Here is a 7,773-nt window from a genome sequence, read left to right on the forward strand (position 1 = left end):
CCTCTGCCTCCCAAGTGCTAGGATTAAAGGTGTGTGCCACCACCGCCCAGTGTTTGCTATTCTTAACAACTAGGAAAATACAACAACAACAACAAAAATGTTTAGTTTAGCCATTTAGTCATTGCGTTGTGTCTTTCAATTTTTTTTTGTTTGTTTGTTGCTTTTAGGTTTTCTTTCTTCTTGTCTCATAACCTCCTCAAATTGCGGGTATCTTTATCTGGGCAGTATGAAGCAGCAGGGATATCAGATCAATTTTGAAACAGTAGACAGTCACCTAGAAGCATTTACTATAGCAAGCATGTTCTGAATATCAGTCATTTTAATGTATCCTGAGGAAATAAAAATTAATAAAACATGGAAACTGTTCTTAAGGAGATCACTCTATATTAGAATAGTAATACCTCTTGTACTAGTCAGACTGTAGTTTTACAGTAATAAATGTAAGAACAAGATGCCAAGGGTAAGATGAATCAGCAGACAAGGGTGTCAGCTGCTGGTCCTGGCAACATATGTTTGATCCCCAGAAACCCTGTGATAGGAGTAGACAACCAACCATTACTTATTGTTTTCTGACTTCCATATGCCCACCCCAGCATGGGGGTATATGTGTGAACACACACACATACACACGAAACAACAACAACAACAACAACTAAACCACAAATAAATATCAAGGAATGTGAAGTGAGAGATGCAAATTCTCCCTCTAGGTTCTGGACATGCCTTAGCATTAAGAACAATTATTTTCCTTCCAAAGGACTCACATTCAGTTCCCAACACCCATATTGATTGGGTGATTCAGAAGCACCTGCAACTCCCCTTCCAGGAATACTATCATTCCCTTTTTTGGCCCCTGTGGGCATCCAATAGCACATGGCAAACACATTTTTTTTTTTTAAATTAAGTAAAGAAATTTTTTTTTAAAGATTTATTTATTTATTATATGTAAATACACTGTAGCTGTCTTCAGACACTCCAGAAGAGGGCGCCAGATCTTGTTATGGATGGGTGTGAGCCTGTTTCATTTTAACGTATGAGAAAATTAAAATTTAGAAACATCAAGCAATCTGTCCAAAGTTCTCTAGGTTGTGCATATTGGGTCAGAGATATTGATATTGATGGAATATCAAAGATGATTCCAATGTAGACAATTATCACTATACAAAACATCTAGAGATATTCATCTATGTCTGAAACAATTAGGTCCATAAACAAAATATAAATATCATAGAAAATACAGGTACAACATAAAAACCCAGATGAAATAATTTTACTTGCTAAATCCTGTCTCGTTAAAACGAGCCCCAGGAAATGTAAGAATAAGTTGCAACAGGGACTTAAGACTCTAAGCTCAGTGACATGCAAGTGATTTCAGTAATACTCCAAAGTTCTAGCTGAAGCAAATGTAGAACATCTTTGTGTCCTACAAATTACTCAATGTTGAGAGATATTGGTGGCTTCAACTTTACTGAATGTGGTCATGACTGAGCTTTTAGTCAGATATGAAGTTCAAGGGCTTTATACACTGTGTCTTAGATATTTAAACAGATATCAAGTCAATATGCATGTTTATTTATTTTATTCTTTTGTGTTTCATATATATTGTTTCTTTTTTATTTTCATTAGTTTTATAATTTTTACAGGCTGGCCATTGACCCCCTTCCATTCCTCTGTCCCACAGTTCCTCATATCATTCCTCCTCCTCTCTGTGTCCAATAGGATATTACCCACACACAAATAAATGAGGCCTCCTCACTCTCTGGAACCTCAAATTTCTCAAGGGTAAGGCACTTTTATCACTAAGGCCAGAACAGGCAGACCTCTGCTATGTATGTGTCTGGGGCCTTGGACCAGTTTCTGTATGCTGCCTGGTTGGTGGCTCAATGTCTGAGAGATCTCAAGTGTCCAGATTAGGTGAGACTACTGGTATTTCTGTGGGGTCTCCCTTCCTCCTCAGCTTCTTCCAGCCTTTCCCTAATACAACCACAGGCACCCCAACTTCAGTCTAATGGTTAGGTGTAAGTATCTGATTCTGTCTCAGTCAACTGCTTGTTAGGCCTCTCAGGGGACCACCAAGCAAGGTTTCTGACTGCAAGTACACCATAGCGTCAGTAATAGTGTCAGGCATCGGAGGATCCCTTTGAGATGGATCCCAAGTTGTGTTTGTCACTGGACCACCTTTCCCTTTGTATTTTCTTCATTTTTTTTTTCTCCTGGAGTTCTTTTAGACTGGACCAATTTTGGTCAGAGTTTTCAACTCTAGATTGTCAATCCCATCCATCCACTTGATGCTCTCTCTTTATACTGGAGGTGGACTGTATGAGTTCCCTCTCCCCACTGTTGGGCATTTTGCTTAAGGTCCCTCCCTTTGACCTTTGAGTCCTGAGAGTCTCACACCTCCCACAACTCTTGTAATTTCTAGAGGGTCCCCCCACTTCCCATACTGTATGGGGAATAGTAGATAACTAAAACCTAGTTTCCTAATTGTTTCTTGATTGGGTCAATAAAGATAGCAGAAGCTAATTGTTGGCAGAATAATATGGTGGGATTTTCCAGGCTGAACATGAGATAGGCAGAAAAAAGTGGGCCACTGGGGCAGTCGGTCAGTGCAACATGAACATTAGCTCAGGCTGTCTCAGGAGGGACAGTTGTTGGGCCAGAGCCACTCAGAGAAATGGGTGGGACTGAAGTAGAACCAACTGCAGAATTATCTCAGAGCTAAATCTGGAGGGGCCAGGGCAACAAACAAGGAGACCAGGCAAAGAAAAAAAATGTATATTTTCATTCATTCAGCTGGCTGTCAGGGTTATTCTCCTGTATTTCCCTCTCTGTACCTGATCATGTTCCCTTTTCTGTTGTGGTAAATCTCCAACCCAAATAAGCCTGTGCATAGAAAACACAACACAATTAATATGAATACAAGTTGCACACCTAGACTGGGAAAATTTACCACTACACTATTATATTCCCCACCTATAAGATCCTTTCTCCAGGCCACATGCTTCTGCTCCATTTTCCTTCCACCTCTTCCTCCTCCATCTCCCTCTCTTCCTCTTCTTTCCTCATCTCCCTAAAACTTTTCAGCTCCACCTTTCCTTCCACTGCCCAATCACTGGCTCTAGCTTTTATTTTACAAGTTATAGTGGGGAGAAGGTTCATAAGAAGTCACCTGAGTGGATGATTCACTCTTCATCCTAGGCAGCCCTTCCTGGGGAAGTAGAATTAGCATCAAAATACAAACAGCATCAGGGCAATCCACAACACTTTTCCAATCCCCCTCTCCTCTCCCAGCCAGGTTCCTCCATCCCTGTGCCTCCCAAGATTATTATTTTTTCTTTCTTCCAAGTAGGATTGAAGTATCTTCACTTAGGACTGTCTGCTTGTTAATCTTCATGAGTTCTGAGGATTCTGTTTTTTTGTTTTTTTTTTTTTTTTTAATTGGCAAATATCCACTTAGCAGTGAGTACATACCATGTGTGTCCTCTTAGGTCTGAGTTATCTCACATACCATGATATTTTGTACTTCTATCAATCTTAGCTGAAAAACTAATGATGCTTAATATTATCCCATTCTCTAAATGAATCCAACACATTTTCATGGTAAAAGACTTAGAAAGTTCAGGAATTCAAGGCCCATACCTAAACATAATAAAAGCAATATACAGCAAACCAGTAGCCAACATCAAAATAAATGGAGAGAAACTTGAAGCAATCCCATTAAAATCAGGGACTAGACAAGGCTGCCCACTTTCTTCCTACCTATTCAGCATAGTTCTTGAATTCCTAGCCAGAGCAATTAGACAACAAAAGGAGATCAACAGGATACAAATTGGAAAGGAAGAAGTCAAAATATCACCATTTGCAGATGATATGATAGTATACTACTTAAATGGCTGCAAAAAATTCCACCAGAGAACTCCTAAACCTGATAAACAACTTCAGTGAAGTAGCTGGATACAAAATTAACTCAAATGAATCAGTTGCCTTTCTCTACACAAAGGATAAACAGGCTGAGAAAGAAACTGGAGAAACAACACCCTTCACAATACTGACAAATAATATAAAATGCCTTGGTGTGACTCTAAAAGGAAGTGAATGATCTGTATAATAAGAACTTCAAGTCTCTGAAGAAAGAAATCAAAGAAGATCTTAGAAGATGGAAAGATCTCCTATGCTTATGGATTGGCAGGATTAATATAGTAAAAATGGCCATCTTGCTGAAAGCAATCTACAGATTCAATGCAATTCCCATCAAAATTCCAACTCAATTCTTCACAGAGTTAGAAAGGGCAATTTGCAAATTCATCTGGAATAACAAAAAACCTAGGATAGCAAAAACTATTCTCAACAATAAAAGAACCTCTGGGGAATCACCATGCTTGATCTTAAGCTGAACTACAGAGCAATTGTAATTAAAACTACATGGTACTGGTAAAAAAACAGACAGGTAGATCAATGGAATAGAATTGAAGACCCAGACAGAAATGAACCCACAAACCTATGGTCACTTGATCTTTGACAGAGGATCTAAAACCATCCTGTGGAAAAAAGACAGCATTTTCAACAAATTGTGCTGGATTAACTGGCGATTAGCATGTAGAAGAATACGAATTGATTCATTCTTATCTCCTTGCACTAAGCTCAAGTCTAAGTGCTTAAAGGAACTCCACATAAAACCTAAAACTTATAGATGAGAAAGTGAGGAAAAGCCTCAAAGGTATGGGCAAAGGGGAAAAATTCCTGAACAGAAGAGTAATGGCTTGTGCGGTAAGATTGAGAATCAACAAATGGGACCTCATAAAATTGCAAAGCTTCTATAAGGCAAAAGACACTGATAAGACAAAAAGGCCACCAACAGATTGGGAAAGGATTTTTACCAATCCTAAGTCCAAGAGGGGACTATTATCTAATATATACAAAGCACTCAAGAAGCTGGACTCCAGAAGATCAAATAACTCCATTAAAAAATGGAGCCCAGAGCTAAACAAAGAATTCTCAACTGAGGAATACTGAATAGCCGAGAAGCACCTGACAAAATGTTCAACATCCTTAGTCATCAGGGAAATGCAAATCAAAACAACCCTCATATTATACCTCATACCAGTCAGAATGCCTAAGATCAAAAATTCAGGTGACAGCAGATGCTGGCAAGGATGTGGAGAAAGAGGGACACTACTCCATTGCAGGTGAGATGGCAAGCTTGTACAATGACTCTGGAAATCAGTCTGGTAGTTCCTCAGAAAATTGGACATAGTACTACCGGAAGATCCAGCAATACCTCTCCTGGGCAAATATCCAGAAGATGTTCCAACTGGTAATAAGAATACATGCTCCACTATGTTCACAGCAGCCTTATTTATAATAGACAGAAGCTGGAAAGAACCCAGATGTCCCTCAACAGTGGGAAGGATACAAAAAAAAAAAAAATGTACACATTTACATAATGGAGTATTACTCAGCCATTAAAAACAATGAATTTATGAAATTCTTAGGCAAATAGATGTATCTGGAGGATATATATCATCCTTAGCAAGGTAACTGAATCACAAAAGAAGTCACATGAAATTCACTCACTGATAAGTGAATATTAGCCCAGAAACTTAGAATACCCAAATTATAATTTGCAAAACACATGAAACTCAAGAAGAAGGAAGACCAAAGTGTGGATACTTTGTTCCTCCTTAGAAAGGGGAACAAAATAACCATTTAAGGAGTTACAGAGGCAAAATTTTGAGCTGAGATGCAAGGAAGGACCATGCAGAGTCTGTCCTATCCATGAATCCATACTATAATCAACCACCAAAAGCAGACACTGTTGCATATGCCGGCAAGATTTTGCTGTCAAGACCCTTATATAGCTGTCTCTTGTGAGGCTATGCCTGTGCCTGGCAGATACAGAAGTGGATGCTCAGTCATCTATTGGCTGGAACACAGGCCTTCCAATGGAGGAGCTTGAGAAAGTACCCAAGGAGCTGAAGGGGTCTATAACTCTATAGGAGGAACAGCAACATGAACTGACCAGTACCCCCTGAGCTTGTGTCTCTAGCTGCATATATAGAAGATGGCCTAGTAGGCCATCATTGGGAGGAGAAGCCCTCGGTCTTGCAAAGGTTCTATGTCCCAATACAGGAGAATTCCAGGGCTAGGAAAGGGGATTGGATGGGTTTGGGAGTGGGATGGGGGGAGGGTATATGGGATTTTTGGGATAGCATTTGAATTGTAAATGAAGAAAATTTCTAATAATAAAAAAAGAAAGTGTCATAACAAAAACCAACCAAACAAACAAAATACCAAGTGAGATTTAGAAGGCAGAAAGACGGTAAAACTGACTGCCATGCATGGAAATGATTGGTGATCCAGGACAAGAATAAGTACAAAACACCCAAATATAGGATGATAGTTCATGTAACTAACAGAGATATCATCTGGCAGATTGGATATTCCCATATAGAAGGGGATATGATCTGTGTAGCATATGTACATGATCTTCTAAAATATGGTGTGAAAGTTAGCTTGACAAATTATGCTGCAGCCTATGCACTGGCCTGCTGCTGGCCCACAGGCTTCTGAATAGGTTTACATGGACAAGATATATAAAGGCCAAGTGTAGGTGAATGAAGGTGAATACAACTTGGAAAGCATTGACAGTCAGCCTGTTGCCTTCACTTGCTATCTGGATGCAGGTCTTGCCCATACTACAACTGGTAATAAAGTTTTTGGGGCGCTGAAGAGAGCTGTGGATGGAGGCTTGTCTATCCCTCATTGGTAATAAGTAGTATTTAAGAAAAAATAAAATAAAATCCATTATTGGTATGAAATTTGAACAGCCCATGGGTTGCAAGGATTCATTGTACACAAACCTTGTAATAAGATCTATTTATTAATGTACTTCAAAGTAAAAATAATTAGATGATTATATCAATAACAGCAAAAAATAGTTTGGCAAAATTCATTATCCTTTTAATGATAAATGCTCTCAAAAACTGAGTAATAAGGCACTGATCTCAATACAATATATGCCGTCCATTTTTGTTGTTGTTGTTGTTGTTGCTAGTTTACCAATTTGACACAGCCAAGATCCACCTGGGAAGAAGACCAAAACTGAGGTATTGTCATAAACAGATTGACCTTTGGAATATTTTGTGTAAAAGGGTCCAGCCCTCTGTGGATATCAGTTATATATGAAATCTAGTTGATTATGAGACAGATAGGGACATCATCAAGTAGCATTCATCCACAGTTTATACTTTGGTTCTTGTTCTGACTTTCTTTGATGATCAATTTTGAAACGTAAGCCATATGAACTCTTTCCGCCCACAAGTTGCTTTTGGACATGATTTTTATCATAGCAATAGAAAGTAAACAAGAATTATATTACTACAACATTTTTCATAATCAATAGCAAGAAAATGGAAAGATTTTTTTATAAGTACAAGATAAAGATGTTGGCCTTGCCATATCTACTTAGTTGGATGTCTTAACCAAAGAATTAGAAAAGAAAGTTAACACATAAAAACAGGAGCTAAGAACTGAATCCCTAAAGACCTCATCCCAAACTTTTATAATCAATCAACAGAATCACTAAACTTGTAGTAATTCAAAATTAAGATCCAAATATCAGTTGCCTTCCTAGAAACTAATAAATACCACCCTAAAATTAAGGGCATAGTTTTATTTAACTTGAGAATCATAAATAAAATATTTTGGAATAAACTTAACCAAGCACATAAAAGATATTCAAATCAACATCCCACAAATGCACTAATGAAAGAA

At 38.3% G+C, this 7,773-nt stretch overlaps 1 pseudogene; it reads left to right on the forward strand.

Moving 5' to 3' along the window:
* Window positions 1-6,291: 6,291 nt before the first annotated feature.
* LOC110327561 lies at window positions 6,292-6,769 on the forward strand (annotated as a pseudogene).
* Window positions 6,770-7,773: the final 1,004 nt, after the last annotated feature.

This window comes from Mus pahari, chromosome 10 (genome assembly GCF_900095145.1).
Source record: "Mus pahari chromosome 10, PAHARI_EIJ_v1.1, whole genome shotgun sequence".
In the NCBI taxonomy this organism is placed as follows: domain Eukaryota; kingdom Metazoa; phylum Chordata; class Mammalia; order Rodentia; family Muridae; genus Mus; species Mus pahari.